General features: G+C 50.9%; 1 long non-coding RNA gene across 1 annotated transcript; it reads right to left on the bottom strand.

The window, feature by feature from the left end:
- Positions 1 to 2853: 2853 nt before the first annotated feature.
- On the bottom strand, positions 2854 to 4247 carry LOC149401725 (uncharacterized). The gene is made up of 2 exons (XR_016296396.1): positions 4168 to 4247; positions 2854 to 3189 (listed from the first exon to the last, which is right to left on the bottom strand). It is a non-coding gene; the product is annotated as an uncharacterized LOC149401725 (long non-coding RNA).
- Positions 4248 to 19324: the final 15077 nt, after the last annotated feature.

The following is a 19324-nucleotide window of genomic DNA, read 5'->3' as shown; positions in this document are numbered from 1 at the left end:
CTTATGAATCATGTTTTGCGTTCGTTCATTGGTAAATTTGTGGTGGTATACTTTGACGATATTTTGATGTATAGCTAGACCCTGGATGATCATGTCTTACACTTGCGTGAGGTTTTTATTGTACTCAAACGTGAACAGTTATTTGCTAACCTTGACAGGTGCACCTTTTGCACCGATCACGTTGTTTTCTTAGGTTTTGTTGTAAGTTCTAAAGGAGTGCAGGTAGATGAGGAAAAGGTGAAAGCTATTCAAGAATGGCCGACACCGACAAATGCAGCACAAGTACAGAGTTTTCATGGCTTAGCGAGCTTTTATAGGCGCTTTATCAGAGATTTTAGTACGATCGCTGCCCCGCTCACAGAGGTGATGAAGAAACATGTGGCGTTCGCATGGGGGCAAGCACAAGAGGAGGCTTTCACCGCAATCAAAGGAAAATTAGTCAACCCTCCTTGTCTCGCATTACCTAACTTCGATAAACCATTCGAGGTTGAGTGTGATGCGTCCGGCGTGGGAATCGGAGCAGTTCTCATGCAAGATCGACGGCCGATTGCGTATTTTAGCAAAAAATTGAGTGGGACCACCCTTAATTACCCCACTTATGACAAGGAGATATACGCATTGATTCGAGCTTTAGACACTTGGCAGCACTACCTTTTGCCAAGAGAGTTTGTGGTCCACACCGACCATGAGTCACTGAAGTACTTGAAGGGACAACAAAAGCTCAACAAACAGCATGTGCAATGGATGGAGTTCATCGAGCCGTTTCCATATGTCATCAAGTACAAACAAGGTAAGGAGAATGTGGTAGCCGATGCCCTTTCTCGAAGGTATGTTTTACTTTCCACTTTAGATGCTAAACTGCTTGGTTTTGAACATATCAAAGAGTTGTATCCAGAAGACCGAGAGTTTAGTGAGATATTTACGATGTGTGAGAAGATGGCGTCGGGAGATTACTTTAGGCATGATGGATTTTTGTTCAGGCTTAGTAGACTTTGTGTGCCTAGTTGTTCTCTTCGGCAGTTGTTAGTTAGGGAAGCTCATGGTGGGGGCCTTATGGGACATTTTGGGATAACAAAAACTCTAGGAGTGATCCAAGAGCACTTTTATTGGCCTCGCATGAAGCGTGATGTTGAGAGGATCTGTGGTAATTGTGTCACATGTAGGAAAGCTAAGTCGAAAGTTCAACCACACGGTATGTATACACCTTTGCCTATTCCTAGCTCACCTTGGGTAGATATATCTATGGATTTTGTGTTAGGCTTGCCTAGGACTAAGCGAGGTCGTGATTCTGTTTTTGTAGTGGTTGATAGGTTTTCAAAGATGGCACATTTTATCCCATGTCACAAAACCGATGATGCTTCTAATGTTGCTCATCTGTTCTTTCGAGAGATTGTTAGGTTGCATGGCATGCCTAGGACGATTTTCTCGGATAGGGATACCAAGTTCTTAAGTTACTTTTGGAAGACCTTATGGGCTAAGTTGGGTGCTAGGTTGTTGTTTTCGACTACTTGTCACCCCCAAACTGATGGTCAGACCGAAGTAGTTAATAGGACCTTGTCAACTTTGTTGAGGGCAATAATTAAGAAGAATATCAAAACTTGGGAAGATTGTTTACCACATGTTGAATTTGCTTATAACCGCGCTATTCATTCATCTACTAAGTTCTCACCCTTTGAGATTGTCTATGGTTTTAATCCACGAACGCCGTTGGATTTATCTCCTATTCCTATGTCTGAGCATGTGAATTTAGATGGTGAACAGAAAGCAAAGCTTCTTAAGCAGCTTCACGAGAGGGCACGACTCAACATTGAGCGAAGAACGGAGTAGTATGCACAGCAAGCCAATAAGGGCCGCAAGAGAGTGATTTTCGAACCCGGTGATTGGGTCTGGCTACATATGCGCAAGGAGCGTTTTCCGGAGCAACGCAAGTCCAAACTACAGCCGTGTGGCGATGGACCATTCCAAGTTATTCACAGGATCAACGATAATGCCTACAAATTGGATATTCCAGGTGAGTATAATGTTAGTGCTACATTCAAGGTGACTGACTTATCTCTTTTTGATGCAGATCATGATTTGAGGGCAAATCCTTTTCAAGACGAGGGGAATGATGAGGACATGCCCCAAAAGGAGCCACAAGCAAAATACCAAGTGCCGGAAAGACCCGTGACGAGAGCTCGAGCGAGGAGATTCAAGGAGGAGCTTAACAATCTGATCATCAAGCTCCAAGATGAAGAAGGGGACAAGCTCGCAAAGGAGAGAATTCAAGGAAGCCAAGAAACACCAATGAAGAACGTTATTTGGGCTGAATTGAATTAGTCGGACTATTCCTATTTTATATTTTCAGTTTATGTTATTTGGGCCAAGACATGTTATTTAAAAAGCCCGTATGTGTTTGTATTGGGCTGGTCCTTTGTTTTATGTTTATTAGTGCTTAAATAAGGCTAAATGGGCTTATTAGGTTATGGGGGCCCATGGAGCTGCGAATTTGCCTTTGTAAACCCTATAAATTAAGCCTTTAGGTTGAATGGAAAAAACACAATTTGATTTCGAGTTAAACACTTTTCTGTGAGGATTTTCATTCTCTCTTTGGTTCGTTTAGAACTATTCGAGTCTCTTACAAAGCGGTGCGTGTAGGAGTTCGAGACCGACACATCAGACGGCCATTCGCATCCGTCCGTGGCATCATTCGATCCATCTTCGTTCCTAAATTGTAGACGATCCGTCGCGGTGCTATTGGGGTATCGGGTCTCGGAGCTTAGTCGGCCGAGGTTCGTATCACAACATCACGTATCACGAACATGTCATTGTACAAGCGATAATATTTAGCGATAATATTTAAATAAAATAATCAAGGCAAATATATAATTTATTAAACATGTAATAAACATAATGCAACATAATTTAAAGTGCGGAAACTATTAATACAAAAGTGGTTATCATAAATCTCGAGAAATTTTTTGTTTTTCGTTTAAAACTTTAAAGTCGTATATTGACCCTTACATATGTACATAGAAGCTCCCGAACTCACTCATATACACGGGATGCTATTTTAAGAAGAGTCGATACTATATATATTATTATATAGTAGGTTACTTTCCGAGTCAGAACCCATAGCCCGTAGCTCAAGAGATACTCGTTCCGTCTCAGTTTGCCTTTCCGCTGCTCACATTACCGCATTGCCCTTATCTACATTACCAAGGTACATAGAACTATGAGTCGAATGACTCAGTACACGGGAGTCTAACATAGGAAAGAAAAAAAGTCTAATTCAAAGCATATGATGTGCAAACAAGTGTACAAGAATGCAGGATGCAGTTATCACCTAAAAGTGATTAATGCGCTCGCATTATAAAAACACTTTCCGTTCCGTAAGGTTATACACTCATCACTGCTATAATCTCCGGTCTGACTAGAGACCAGCTTCCAACTTCGAGCAGCAGTCATCAGTAGGCCTAAGTTTTAACACATGTCTGGGATCCACTAGTGGTACTTCCTTTGTCATGATGTCAGTGCCGCTGGTCTCTGGCACAATGATCTCGCAGATCGCGACCTTTACCCACTGCGCCCGGGGCGCTCAATGCAACTCCCGAGTTTTTCCAGCCACCAATGAGCTCGTGATGCGTGACCTTCACCCATTACTTTGAGTACTCGGCACACGGATCGGCATGGCCCGCCAAACACAAGTCGTTGATTTGTGGGTACCACCGACATCAGTTTAATTAAGGTTTGGGTACTCTGCAGCTAACAGAGTACACGCTTAACCTATATACGGAAGAGCATAGCGCGATAAACCCCGAAAGAACTTATTGTTTCCCTTTGATGCTCGTTAAATGTTTTCAACTAAAGAATCGGGATGTGACTCGATTCTTCTACTCTTGATTGAATTCAAGAGTCTATTGCTCTTCTGTCACCTCTATTGTAACCTACACCCTAGATTTAGAAGAGGAGTCTAACTATGCATATTGTAAACGTGGTTGGTTCAAGTTAGCATTTGAACCTAACGGGTGTACCCGAGCTAAGTTTTCAAGCAAGAGTGGCCGAAGCCTTAATTTTCAAGTTTATATATTTTAGGGCTTTTACCTACTCTTGTTTACTAACAAATATATGCACAAACAAGAAGGGTTATTCCCTTGATAAGTAGTTGACCTATGTCTCTTCACTTACCTCGAATAGTTCAACAGAAAGCTTGATGACTTCTGACGATGTCTTGCTTTTCATGTTCTTCAAAATATTTGACACTTGTCGAAACGTCGAAAGAACTAGAATTCAGAGTTGAAAGTCCGTTAATTATTGGATTCAAAATTGTCGGGATGTGATTCGAGTCGGTTCGAGGTTCGAAAATTTAATTCATTATTCTCCGGTTTTTCGGAAGTCAAACTTATTTAAGACTCGCGTACTTTCGTATCGAAAATAATACGAAATAAAATCCAACAATATAATTATGAGTCTTAAATAAATTAATTAATCCGAATTAAGATAACTGAGAATTCCAAAGAGAATAATTAAATTAAATTAAATTCTTAAACATTTTTAAATAAATAATCATAAATTATTTATTTAAATAAAGGGTAAACCAAATAACGAAATTCACAATTTAATACAGGAATTTTAAACGCTACAAGCGATTAATACATTCACGAGTTAAATCGAGCTTTAACTTCGATAACTCTTTTTTTGAAAACTTCAAATCCCGGCTTCGTTGCCTTCGACTATGCAGGTTTTCGCTCGTCCGCCTAAATAAATAAATAGCGGAATCCGATAACGAGTCAATTCACAATACTAAATTCATAATAAATCCTGAAATCCGAATCCCGACATCTCGACCCAAAAAACCGAACCCAATTCAATAACTAGCAACCGAAGACAAATCAAACAATCACGAGCACAAAAATTTCTTCCCGAGGCTCAGAATTAACGTCATGTCACATAAACAGCCAAAATAAGCACTCGGCCAAGGCAAAACACTCGGCCAAGACAAAACACTCGGCGAAAAAAAACACCGGCCAAGACAACAATTTAACCCAAAACATCAAGAATCTCATACAAAACATTACAGCCTCAACAACTTAAAATCCAAAAATTAAGGAATTCACACGGCCATGATTCCATATTCACCAAAATTCGTCCAAAAACCAAACACAATTCCAAATTACGACTTTCAATCAATACCCAATCACCAAACAACCTTAGAAACGTCTCAAAATCAATAATCAATCAACAGAAATCAAAAGCCCAAAAATTCAAATCTTTAAACCCTAGTTTATCCCAAATTTCGGCCAAATTCAAACCAAATAAAAGAAATCCGAGTTCAATCCACAAATTCAAATCATCAACATTAATAATCGAGCTCAAAGATCAACTAAACACAATCAATTTCACAGAAAACTCTCGGATTCAAAATCCCCAAATATTGGACGTAAACCCTAGGTCCGAAATCCAATCCGAGAAGAAGGATTTCTCACCTCAATCCGTGAAATTCCTCGTTCTCGGTGCTTTCTCGTCCTTTCCTCGGTGGTTTCCCCTTGGTCCGGCGTCTCGGCGGCTCACGGCGTGGCTGTTCCTCCCGGTCGGAGCACGCGGCGGAAGGAGCTCGGGTGGTGATGGCGCTTGAAGGAGAAGGAGAGAAGAAGAGAGAGAGAAGGTAAGGTGGTGGTGGTAAGGATCGGTGATGGTGATCCAAGGTAGAATTTTTTTTTTTCTTTAGAAGAAGAAAGAATAGAAAAAGGAGAGAGAGTTGGCCGAAAATGAGAGGGAGAGAGAAGGAAGAAAAACCATGTGGCAGCCTCTCCTTAGGCCACAAGGGGTACAAGTGGCCCACACATATGGTGGACACGTCTACAACCAAATGACCCCTTTTAATTTTTTTCTTTTAATCTCGTCCCTCATTTTGTTGCACATAAGTCCTTCAAAAATAAAACTTCACAACTTTGTCCTTCACTAATTAGAAATATTCTTGAAAAATAAACCGAGAAAATTCTCCTTAATTCTCGTTAATTTGAATATATTTAAGGGATTTCGGAATTTATTTTTACCCTCGAGATTTTTAAACCTTGGAGACTAAATCCCTCAGATGCTTGAAATAAATTACCTAAGAACGGTACATACAAATCCAGAGCCACCATTGGAGGACATTTTAAAGAGCAAACAAACAACGCATACCAAGACCCACACCATTCAAAATCTAGTAGAAGATTGGACATGGGAGTTCATTGAATGAACACAAACAAGGAAAGGAAGCTGAAATTTGAAGATTCAAAGAAAAACCCTAAAATTCCTCTTTGGATTAGAAGGAGAAGAAGAGAAATTAATGGTTCTTCTTCAATTGAAAATATTTCGCGAGTGGCAGTGGAACGGAGAGAGATTTACGGGGAATCGCATGGAAATTTTAGGAAAAAGCTTCTGATCTGAGCAAGTAGCTTGTCAAATGGAGGCGAAAACTTAAGTCAAAGAAGAAGAAGGAATATATTGTGAAATTTGAAGATCTGAGTATTTCTAGGTTAATATTTAGTGGAGTCACTACAACAAATTAACATATTGGGTGCGGAATGATATTAGGTGCGACATGTCGTACCTAATAGTCGCACATAAGCTAATATTCGGTGCGACATGTCGCACCGGATACTCCTCCAGGAGACTAAAAATTTCGCTAATTTTTAGTGGTATCCGGTGCGACACTGTCGCACCGGATATGTTTTTGTCGCACCTAATACCTTAAGGTGCGACTTTGTCGCACCTAATACTAATGGGTGCGACGGTTGTCGCACCCAATAGTTTTAAAATTTAAAGTTGTACGCCATATTACCTCGAAATTTTTTGGGTTTCGGATTTCATATCCGGTGCAACACTGGGTGCGACATTGTCGCACCTAATACACATATTAGGTGCGACAATGTCGCACCCAATAGTTTTAGGGTATAATAAATACGTGAGACTCCTTCTTCCTTACCCGAGTTTTCAAATCTGTCTCTCTCAATCTCACTCTGTCTCTCTCTCCGACCAGCCTCCACTCGGCCGTGAATCTCCGGCGACTTGCGTCCCCTCCGCCGTGAATCTCGCCGTCCTCCAAGGTATGCTTCTCTCTCTCTCGCTCACCCTCTCTCTCTCAATCTCATTCTGTCCTCTCTCCGACCAGGCCCGTCCCGCCGTCCGCGACCATCTCCGCCCCGCCGCCCGTGACCATCTCTGTTGAACCAGCTTCCGAGTCTCCTCCGACAGCCCCCTGCGAGGCACCACCACTTGTCCCCTGTTGAACTCCGAGCCCCCCAAATCCGACAGCCCCCTGCGAGGCACCACCGATCAAGTCGCAGCCAGAATCAGAGATTCCGAGCCTAGTATTTACGTTCTAATTTATGTAATGCACTTATATCTAATTATTTTGTATGAGAACTGAAGAGAGAAAGGTTTTGACATTTTGGTCAAGACTCTAAATTAATTTTTATAGCAGTACCATTCTTAGCATGTTTGTGACATTTGGTTTTGACTTGTGAGTATTCTTATTAATTTATTTCACGATGTATGTTGCCGCACCCAATAGTTTTAGGGTATAATAAATACCTGAGACTCCTTCTTCCTTACCCGAGTTTTCAAATCTGTCTCTCTCAATCTCACTATGTCTCTCTCTCCGACCAGCCTCCACTCGGCCGTGAATCTCCGGCGACTTGCGTCCCCTCCGCCGTGAATCTCGCCGCCTCCAAGGTATGCCTCTCTCTCTCTCGCTCACCCTCTCTCTCTCAATCTCATTCTGTCCTCTCTCCGACCAGGCCCGTCCCGCCGTCCGCGACCATCTCCGCCCCGCCGCCCGTGACCAGCACCCATCCCTCCTCTTCGCCATCTTCTCGGCCCTCCCGCTGCCGACCAGCCTCCACTCGGCCTATCACTCTATCTCTTTCTCTCTGACCAGCCTCCACTCGACTTATCTCCGGCGACTTGCGCCCCCGGCCCTGAGGCCCCCGGCCCAATGGGCCTCAGCGCGGCCTATCGCGCCTGGCTGGCGCGCACTCTGCACCCCGGCCTCTCGGCCCGCACGTGCGCTCCCACGCACCCCCGCCTCCCGGCCTGCGCGCACCTCGGCACCCCGGCCGAGCGCCCCTGCTGCCTTAGCCGGGTGTCCCCGCCACCTCTGCCACCTCGGTCGAGCGCCTTCGCCAGCTCGGCCACGTCGGTCGAGCGCCTTCGCCAGCTCGGCCACCTCGGCCGAGCGTCTTCGTCAGCTCGGCCACCTCGGTCGAGCGCCTTCGCCAGCTCGGCCACCTTGGCCGAGCGCCTTCGTCAGCTCGGACACCTCGGTCGAGCGCCTTCGCCACCTCGGCCGAGCGCCTTCGCCACCTCGGCCGAGCGTTCTTGCCACCTCGGCCGGACACGCCCGCTGTCGGGCACGCCGCGCCCGGCCAAGTCCCGCGCCTGGCACGCCCCGCGCCCGTCCAGGCGACATGTCCCACGCGCCCGGGCGCGATCACTTGGTCCGGCCTTGGATCGAACCGCCCAAGGTATTTAATTGTTGTTCATTTTCGTGCTACAACATTTTGGCGCTAGAAGGAGGGGCCTTCCCGACTTACACAGCCCGAAATCCCTTCTACAGTTCGACCCCTTTCTTCTCGACTCGAGAAAGACATGAGTGGTCAACCACCCGTTCGTTCTGAGGGCGTGAACAACCCCGAAAACGCAACCCCGGTGAAGAAATACTTCCTGCGCTCCCGAGCGCAAGGCGATGAGGAATCTGTCAACAACGAGAGCCCCACTCCCTCGCCCCCTCCTCTTCAGGACAGTCGGGACGACCGCATACTTGAGATGGAGGAGAAAATCCGCCAGCTGAAGATAGCTAATGCAAGGTACCACCACCAACTGGCGGGCAAGGCTCCTGCACACGGCGCCCCCCACGGGGAATCTGAGGACCTCATGGACGAGGGGCATGATTATGACCCCGACTATGAAGGCTTGGAAATTTCAGCGGACGTCGAGACTTCTCTCACCAAGGACGGGGAACTCCCTGTTGAGATCGAAGCCGGCCCATCGAAAACGAAAGCAATATCGGTCTCCTCTCAAGAAGAGACGTCCCGACGTTCAGCCCATGACCGACTCGGTCAAAGAGGCAATGTAAGGGAAGGTACAACGACTCGGCGAGTAAGGCGCGTGGCTCGAAGCTCGCACCCCCATACCGCCGGGCCGGATCTTAGAGATCGACTTACAGCCCAACGGAACAACCGTGGCGAAGACCTCAGAGAGAGCTTGAGCGCTCGTAAGGGTCACAACCCTACGGCCTCAATCAATGGGGACCCTCGCACGGCTCAAGGGTCGAACAAAAGGCGATAGGTGACTCCTCCTGAACAAGGAGCGACCCCCAACACTGGCCTCGACATCGTCACCATGATTCACAACCTCCGTAACGAGGTGCGTGACCTGCGTGAAGGCGGCTTGGCCGGTGATACATACGGTGTCGTGGAAGAACATTCCTCTCCCTTCACCGCCCAGATCCTTGCTGAGGTGTGCACGGGAAACTTCAAACTCCCGAATCTCCCTCCATACAATGGGAAATCTGATCCCACGTATCACATCCAACATTACGAGACTTGGATGACGATGCAGGGCGTCTCACCTGGGGCTCTATGCCAAGCTTTTAGTCTTACCCTCACCGGACCCGGTTTCGAGTGGTTTAAGAATCTAAGACCAGGGAGCGTCCAATCGTTCAAAGACCTGAAGGACATGTTCCTGGCACGATTTGCTACATCCATGGTCCAAAAGAAGACCAAGATGTACTTATGGTCAATCAGGCAAGAGAATAACGAGTCCTTGAGACAGTATCTCACTCGATTCACCACAGAATTGAACAAGGTCGACCGCTTTGACGACAGTGACGGAACTACAACCATCATCGAGGGCTTGCGCACTGGAGACTTCCTAAAGTCCGTCGTCGGCAGAGTCCCTTCTACGATGGCCGAGTTAATGAACCGAGCCAAAACCTTTATGGGGGTAGAAGATTACCTCGACGGCCGCAGGAGCAGCAACCAAAGCTCCCGCCGTCGGGATGAGTCCGGCAACGAGCCTGGCAATCCCCGTAAGAGGATAAACAAAGGGGGTCAAGCTCCCGATAGCCGACCCCCTACGTCTTAAAAGCCGCGTCTTGCGAGCAATTTTAGAGACTACTCGGGTTACACTCCCTTGAACGCCCCGGTAGAGCAAATCTACGCTGTGGCGCGTGACAAGTTCGTCGCTCCGGCTCCAATAAGAGGCAACCCCGCGTCTCGCGACCGGTCCCGCTATTGCAAGTTCCACCGGGATTACGGTCACACGACCGCTCAGTGCTTCCATCTTAGGAAACAAATTGAGACGTTAATCTAGAAGGGAGAACTCAAAGAGTTTATCCTTCGCTTGGTAGGAGCGGCAGCCCCCACCGACAACAGGCCACAGCCTGAAAAAGGTGGAGGGACCAACCCAAACACCGACCGCACGGCGGTCACAGCTACGGCTGATGCGCAACTCCACGTCGTCACCACTATACTAGGTGGCTTGCAAGACGGGGACTCGACCCGGCAAAGGAAAAAGCTCCTCAGAGCTGCCTCCCATGAAGGCCTACCGGTCAGGTTAACCTCACCTACGAGGAACCTCCGTCCGTACCTTACGAGACGATACAATTCACCAATGAAGAGGCCAAGCGAGTTGTGCACCCGCACAATGACGCTATAGTCCTCAAGGCCCTGGTGGCCAACAATTTGGTAAAAAGAGTTCTTATTGATAACGGCATCACGACCGATAGAATCTTTAAGACCACCCTCGAGCGCATGAAGCTCGGGGGGCTCCGCCCTGTCCCGACTCAAACCCCTCTGTTTGGGATCACAGGAGAAAAGGTCATGACTGAAGGAATCATTGATTTACCAGTCACCTTCGGAACTGCCGGAGGTATCGAAGTCGTTCACATGGTCCCCTTTCTTGTGGTCGACCAGGAGTCGCCCTACAATGTTATCATTGGGCGACCCACGCTGAACAGACTAAGGGCTATCACGTCCACTTATCACCTGCTAGTGAAATTCCCCACCGAAGAGGGAATCGGCGTCATGGCCGGTGATCAAACCCAAGCGAGGATATGCTACGTCCAAGGCGTGGACGGCAAGCCCGCTGAAAAAAGGGTTAACACGATCTACCAACTGGAAGACGACTACCCGTGTGATAAAAAAGATGCACGACAACTCGGGGAATTAGACCCCCGCGACGATATCGAGAGGTTGAAGGTTGACACCCCCGATGATCTCACTTTGATCGTTCTCGATGAAGCTAAACCTGACCAGGTAGTAAAGATCGGTGCACAACTCCCTCTTGCCATCAAAACTCAACTCGCGTCCTTCCTTCGGGAGTTCAAGGATGTCTTTGCATGGACACATGCAGACATGCCCGGCATAGACCCCGATGTGATTGTGCACCGATTGAATGACAATAAAACCATCGCTGAAAAGGTACAAGCTAGACGTGCGTTCAACCCCGAACGGTACCTAGCAATAAACGAGGAAGTCGAAAAACTTCTTTCCGCTGGTTTCATCCGAGAAGCCAAGTACCCAAAGTGGGTGGCCAATGTGGTCATGGTCAAAAAGCCCAACGGGAAGTGGCGCATTTGCATAGATTACAAAGATCTTAACAAAGCCTGCCCGAAAGATTGCTTTCCACTCCCACGCATCGAACAACTGGTCGACGCCACGGCAGGACATGAACTCCTAAGTTTCATGGACGCCTACTCGGGCTATAACCAGATACGAATGCACGAGCCCGATCAGATCAAGACAACCTTTGTCACTGATCGCGGCCTCTACTGCTACAAGGTCATGCCTTTCGGCCTTAAGAATGCAGGAGCTACTTACCAACGTTTGGTAAACCGGATCTTTGCCGACCTAATCGACAAGACCATGGAAGTATACGTGGACGACATGCTCGTTAAAAGCCTGTTGGCTACCAACCACGTAGACAACCTGAGGGAGATGTTCTTAATCCTCTGCCGATACAAAATGAAGCTCAACCCCAACAAATGTGTGTTCTGGGTCGAGTCTGGGAAGTTCCTGGTCTACATAGTTAGCCGTCGAGGTATCGAAGCAAACCCCGAGAAAATCAAGGCACTCCTTGACATGAAGTCCCCGCGACGTGTCAAGGAAGTCCAAAGTCTGACCGGTCGGATTGCCGCCCTAGCGCGTTTTGTGGCCAGAGCAACCGACAAGTGTCAACCGTTCTTCAAAGCAATTAAGAAGACGGACGGCTTTAAATGGACGAACGAGTGCGAAAAGGCCTTCCAAGAAATGAAGGCCTACTTCGGGAAACCCCCGTTCCTCTCCAAGCCAAAAGAAGGCGAGACGCTTTACATCTACCTCACCGTCTCCGAACGAGCTGTGAGCGATGTGCTGATCCGTGAAGAAGATAAGGCTCAATGGCCCATCTTCTACGTAAGCAAAGCCCTACTTGACGCCGAAACGCGTTATACAGAGATGGAGAAGCTCTCTCTCGCTCTCATCGTAGCCGCCCCAAAAGCTACGCCCTTACTTCCAGGCTCACCCAATCGTTGTCCGAACAGGACATCCGATCGGTAAAGCACTTCAAAAGGGAACATCGACTCGCATGGCGATCTGGTCCCAAGTATTGAACGAGTATGGGATTGAGTTTCATCCGCGGCCGGCAATAAAGGCTCAAGCCTTAGCTGATTTCGTGGCAGAATTCTCCTACACTCCCGACATGGGAAGAGCAGAAGACGGCTCGGCCGACGACTTGTCGGCTCGAAAGAGAAAGGTTGACCCTACGGGTCCCATCTGGGAACTACACGTAGACGGGGCATCTAATGCCCAAGGAGCAGGCGCCGGCGTGATTCTGACAAACCCCGATCGGGAAAAGTTACGCTACGCCCTCCACTACGGATTCCAGGCCTCCAACAACGAGGCCGAGTACGAAGCCCTCATCGTAGGGCTAGAGCTCGCTCAAAAGCTCGACGTACAGAATTTACGAATACACTGTGACTCGCAGTTAATCGTAAATCAGGTTAAAGGCGACTACGTTGCCAAAGAACCTAACATGATCGCCTACTTGGCAAAGGCAAATGCCAAGCTAGATGCCTTCTCCTGGTTCGAGATCATCCAGATCCCGCGAGAAGAGAACTCCGAGGCCGACGCCTTAGCTCGCCTCGGATCCGGTATCGCCGAAGACGGGTTGGGAACCATCCCAATCGAGTCTCTCTCGCGACCATCCGTCTCACGTGACGAGGTGTGAACGATTGAGAGCGCCGCTCATCCAACTTGGATGACCCCGCTCACGGACTTCTTGCGAAGAGGGGTACTTCCCGAAGACCGCAAAGAAGCCGAAAGGCTAAAAGCCCTCGCATCCAAATACGTGTTGAGAGGCGAAGCCTTATACAAGCGCGGGTATTCAACCCCGCTGCTCCGATGTCTCAACAGCGTCGAGTCGACCAAGGTCCTCCGCGAGATCCACGAAGGCCTCTGCGGAAACCACGCCGCTGGAAGGTCCCTCGCGCTCAAAGCGCTTCGACAAGGCTATTTCTGCCCAACGATGAAAAAAGACGCCTACGACTGGGCGAGAAAGTGCGACAAGTGTCAACGTTTCTCCAACGTTCCACGACAGCCGCCATCTCCCCTAAGTAGCATCGTTGTCCCACGCCCCTTCGCAAAATGGGGCGTAGACATTATGGGCAAGCTTCCCAAAGCCCCGAGACAATACGAATACGCCATCGTCGCTATCGACTACTTCACCAAGTGGGTCGAAGCCGAGCCTCTGGCCAGGATCACCGAGGCCAACACTACGAACTTCATCTGGAAGTCCATAATATGCCGCCACGGCATCCCCGCGTCAATCGTGACCGATAACGGCGCGCAGTTCGACAACGCGAGGGTTAGAGAAATTTACGCCCAACTAGGGATAAGCAAGACATTCTCATCCCCGCGACATCCACAGGCTAATGGCCAAGTGGAAGCCGTCAACAAGACGATTAAGAGCAACCTCAAGAAAAAGCTCGAAGCCAAAAAAGGCGCCTGGGCTGAAGAACTGCCTTTCATCCTATGGGCCTATCGAACGACCGTTCGAAACGCCACCGGAGACCCCCTTCTCCCTAGCTTTTGGGGTTGAAGCGGTGGTCCCCGTGGAAGTAGAAGTCCCCACCTATCGGGTTGACACTTTCGACGAAAAAGAAAATGAGGAAGCCATGAGCCTCGAACTGGATCTAATCGACGAGAAAAGATCCGAGGCTCTCACCAGACTCGCTGCACAAAAACGAAAGGTCGAGAGATACTACAACGCCAAAGTCAAAAGGCGGATCTTCACCGTCGGCAGCCTTGTACTCAGACGCGTGTTCCAGAACACCCAAGTGCAAGGCGCCGGAGTCCTAGGCCCAAATTGGGAAGGACCGTATAGAGTCAGACAAGTCATACACGACGGGACCTACTACATCGAGCACACGGACGGAACTCCAATCCGGCACCAGTGGAACGCCGAACACTTGAGGCAGTACCACCAGTGATCAAGTCCCCCCCCATGATTGCTCTGTTTTCCCTTATTCAATAAAGGACTATGTGCCACTGTTCAAGGATGTTACCTGTTAGCAAAAAAATCAATAAAAAATAAAGTTTGCGGTCTCTTTTACCCACTTAAAAAAAAAAGTTTTTAGTCATCATGGCACGGCCTGTAAACTAAAAACTTGGGGGGCTAAGGGGTCCTGCGACGTACAAGAATTCATGGCAAAAAAAAAAGGGTAAAAACCTTAAGCTCCCCACTTCCGGGATGAGGCTTAGGTCGACCTAACTCGGCGAGCTCGGTAGCTCACCAGAGCAAGCTCAACGAGGCCGGCATCGAGTCGAGTTCGCTCCTTGAGTCGAGCTCAAGTTCGCTCTTCGAAGTCGAGCTCGCTCCTCAAGACGAGCTCGCTCCTCGAGCTCAAGTTCGCTCCTCAAGTCGAGTTCGCTCCTTGAGTCGAGCTCAAGTTCGCTCTTCGAGTCGAGCTCGCTCCTCCAGTCGAGCTCGCTCCTCGAGCTCAAGTTCGCTCCTCAGGTCGAGTTCGCTCCTTCAGTCGAGCTCAAGTTCGCTCTTCGAAGTCGAGCTCGCTCCTCCAGACGAGCTCGCTCCTCCAGACGAGCTCGCTCCTCGAGCTCAAGTTCGCTCCTCAAGTCGAGTTCGCTCCTTGAGTCGAGCTCAAGTTCGCAATTCAAGTCGAGCTCGCTCCTCCAGACGAGCTCGCTCCTCGAGCTCAAGTTCGCTCCTCAAGTCGAGTTCACTCCTTGAGTCGAGCTCAAGTTCGCTCCTCTAGTCTAGTTCGCTCCTTGGGTCAAGCTCAAGTTTGCTCTTCGAGTCGAGCTCGCTCCTCCAGTCGAGCTCGCTCCTCGAGCACAGTTCGCTCCTCAAGTCGAGTTTGCTCCTTGAGCCGAGCTCAAGTTCGCTCTTCAAGTCGAGCTCGCTCCTCCAGTCGAGTTCAAGTTCGCTCTTCAAGTCGAGCTCGCTCCTCCAGTCGAGCTCGCTCCTCGAGCTCAAGTTCGCTCCTCAAGTCGAGTTCGCTCCTTGGGTCGAGCTCAAGTTCGCTCATCGAGTCGAGCTCGCTCCTCGAGCACAGTTCGCTCCTCAAGTCGAGTTCGCTCCTTGGGTCGAGCTCAAGTTCGCTCTTCGAGTCGAGCTCGCCCCTCCAGTCGAGCTCGCTCCCCGAGCGCGGTTCGCTCCTCAAGTCGAGCTCGCTCCTTGAGTCGAGCTCAGGTCCTCTCTTCGAGTCGAGCTCGCTCCTCCAGTCGAGCTCGCTCCTCGAACTCAAGTTCGCTCCTCAAGTCGAGTTCGCTCCTTGGGTCGAGCTCAAGTTCGCTCTTCGAGTCGAGCTCGCTCCTCCAGTCGAGCTCGCTCCCCGAGCGCGGTTCGCTCCTCAAGTCGAGCTCAGGTCCGCTCTTCGAGTCGAGCTCACTCCTCCAGTCGAGCTCGCTTCTCGAGCTCAAGTTCGTTCCTCAAGTCGAGTTCACTCCTCAAGTCGAGTTCGCTCCTTGAGTGGAGCTCAAGTTCGCTCTTCAAGTCGAGCTCGCTCCTCCAGTCGAGCTCGCTCCTCGAGCTGAAGTTCGCTCCTTCAGTCGAGCTCAAGTTCGCTCTTCGAGTCGAGCTCGCTCCTCCAGTCGAGCTCGCTCCTCGAGCACAGTTCGCTCCTCAAGTCGAGTTCGCTCCTTGAGCCGAGCTCAAGTTCGCTCATCGAGCCAGGCTCGCTCCTCCAGTCGAGCTCGCTCCTCGAACTCAAGTTCGCTCCTCAGGTCGAGTTCGCTCCTTGGGTCGAGCTCAAGTTCGCTCTTCGAGTCGAGCTCGCTCCTCCAGTCGAGCTCGCTCCCCTAGCGCGGTTCGCTCCTCAAGTCGAGCTCGCTCCTTAAGTCGAGCTCAAGTCCGCTCTTCGAGTCGAGCCCGCTCCTCCAGTCGAGCTCGCTCCTCGAGCTCAAGTTCGCTCCTCAAGTCGAGTTCGCTCCTTGAGTGGAGCTCAAGTTCGCTCTTCGAGTCGAGCTCGCTCCTTGAGTCGAGCTCAAGTTCGCTCCTCAAGTCGAGTTCGCTCCTTGAGTCGAGCTCCAGTTCGCCCTTCGAGTCGATAGATACTCCTCGTGCCGACTCTACACAAAAAAAAAAGACGCCGGCCTAACCCGGCGCAACCGCATTCGCTCACCCCAGGGTGAGCGGGCCCAAAAGACGTCGGCCTAACCCGACGCACCCGCGTTCGCTCACTCCAGGGTGAGCGGGCCCAAAAGACGTCGTCCTAACCCGACGCACAAGGCCTAAGTCCCCCACGGAGGCACAAACTTAGGAAGCTTGGACCCCGACGGCCCTTCGTGCATACGGGTTCGAGTAAAACGTCGGCCTTCCCGGCGAGCTCGAAAAGACGTCTTCCGAGACGCATGTAAGTCGCGTAAAGGCGCTACCTCAAACCCGAAAACGCCAAATTTTAGCCAAACTAAGGTTCGCTAGCCTCAGGGCACGAACACCAAAAGACTCCGGCCTAACCCGGCGCATGTGGTTTGAGTAAAAGATGCCGGCCTAACCCGGCGCAACCGCGTTCACTCACCTCAGGGTGAGCGAGCCCAAAAGACGTTGGCCTAACCCGACGCACCCGCGTTCGCTCACTCCAGGGTGAGCGAGCCTAAAAAGACGCCGGCCTAACCCGGTGCACCTATGTTCCGACGCTCAAGGGCGCGAACACCTAAAAAGATGCCGGCCTAACCCAGCGCACCTATGTTCCGACGCTCAAGGGCGCGAACACCTAAAAAGACGCCGGCCTAGCCCGGCGCACCTATGTTCTGACGCTCCAGGGCGCGAACACTAAAAAGACATCGGCCTAAACCCGACGCGAAGCGCGTTCGATTGCTTCAGGGCGCGGACCCAAAGACGCCGGCCTAACCCGGCGAGCTCGGTCGCTCAAATAGCGCGAGCTCGAAGACGCCGGCCTAACCCGGCGAGCTCGGTCGCTCAAACAGCGCGAGCTCAAAGACGCCGGCCTAACCCGGTGAGCTCGGTCGCTCAAACAGCGTGAGCTCAAAGACGCCGGCCTAACCCGGCGAGCTCGGTCGCTCAGCAGCGCGAGCTCAAAGACGCCGGCCTTACCCGGCGAGCTCGGTCGCTCAAGCAGCGCAAGCTCGAAAACATCGGCCTAACCCGGCGAGCTCGGTCGCTCAAACAGCACGAGCTCGAAAACGCCGGCCTAACCCGGCGAGCTCGGTCGCTTAAAAGCACGGGCTCCAAAAGACACCGGCCCAACCCGGCTCGACTTACACGTCCAGTCGCCAATGGCACGGATGCAAAGCCCCCGGGGACTACCCGTTACGACCTCTTCGATCGCCGAAAGGCACGAAGCGAAGTCACTGGGCCACGATAAGCCCACCAAAAAAGGCACTTACGAGTTAAAATTGCTCGGAAAATGAGATAGCATTCAACATGAAAGCAACGAAAATATCTTATAAATAAAAAGAGCCAAGGCTCTGATAAACACGTGCTGAACAAAAAATGCGTGAAAAATAAATAAAGTCCTAGAAATAGGAAGAAAAAGCAAAGCGCTAAACATGCGCGCTGTAAAATAAAGCCACTTGGCTCAAGGGGCACCCTCGTCCAACAAATGGAACAAGGTGTCGAAGAAGTCGAAAGTGACCCCCCGAGCCTCGTTCTCGGCCGCGGTCGCGTCTCGACATTCCACTACTCCGGCACGACGGGCTTCCTTGATCCCTATGTCGTAGTCATCCTGCAAGTCGGACGCTCTCCGCTCCGCTTCAGCAATCCGGGACGAGAGTCGAGCGTTTTCCTCCACCAGAGAGTCGCGCTCGCGCTCCGCCCTAACTCGCGCCGCCTCGCTCGAAGTAAGCTGGCGGTGCGACGTCTCCAAGGCGTCGGATCGAGAATCCAGCTGCCTCCGAAGGTCGGTAACCTCAGTGCGAAAAATCTCCGCTAATCGGGTCGCCACCTCGCAAGCTCGCCGCTCTTCGGTAAGCTCGCCCGCCAACTCGGCGATCGCCGTGGCATCGGTCTCCAGCTCCGCGAGCCATTGGTCGGCCACGCCAGAGTCTTCCTCTACGAAGATGAGAATCCCGTCGAGTTCCTCAAAGGGACCCTTGGCCGCCCCCCCGAAATTTGGGAGAGGGCAGGTAGGGTCGACCTCGGGATCATCAACACGGGGAACAAGCTCACTCCCCATCAAAAAAAAAAGAAGAAGAAGAAGGTCAACTGCCCGGGGGACATTTCAAAGTCAAAAGAATTTTCCGATTACCCGCAGGCCGCCAGTGTGAACAAGAGAGAGCGGGAGCTCTCCTATTTATATAGAGGAAGGAGCAAACCTTGCTCATTCCCCCTGCGCGCGCGCCACAAGTCCCAGCACGCGGGACGGCCTCGCGCGCGCGCCAGTCCCCCAGCGCCAGGCCGCGCGCGGGTCTTGCGGCTCGACCGGCCCGGTCCGGCCCCCAGGGGTCCGGCCACAGGAGATATGCGTGCGGACGATCACATGTGATCGAAGGTGAAAAATACCTCAACGCCCTTCTCTTTTCTAAAGTTCACGACTTACGTCCCGTAAGCCGTAAACTTGGGGGGCTAATGTTACCGGTTGTTTTCGGCCGGAAGCCCAACGGGACCCGGCCCACCAGGCCCGAGCGCCCTGATGCACCCACGGCCCGGCGCGGCCGGTGCGCGCGCACCTGCGCCCCCGGCCCTAAGGCCCCCGGCCCAATGGGCCTCAGCGCGCCCTATCGCGCCTGGCTCACGCGCACTCTGCGCCCCGGCCTCCCGGCCCGCGCGCGCTCCCACGCATCCCGGCCTCCCGGCCTGCGCGCACCTCGGCACCCCGGCCGAGCGCCCCTGCTGCCTCAGC

Source organism: Urtica dioica, chromosome 4, assembly GCF_054948205.1.
Source record: "Urtica dioica subsp. dioica isolate 48M chromosome 4, U.dioica_male_clone48M_v1_H2, whole genome shotgun sequence".
Classification (NCBI taxonomy): Eukaryota; Viridiplantae; Streptophyta; class Magnoliopsida; order Rosales; family Urticaceae; genus Urtica; species Urtica dioica.
Note: the sequence above shows the minus strand (reverse complement) of the source record. Positions and strands in the feature narration are given on the sequence as shown.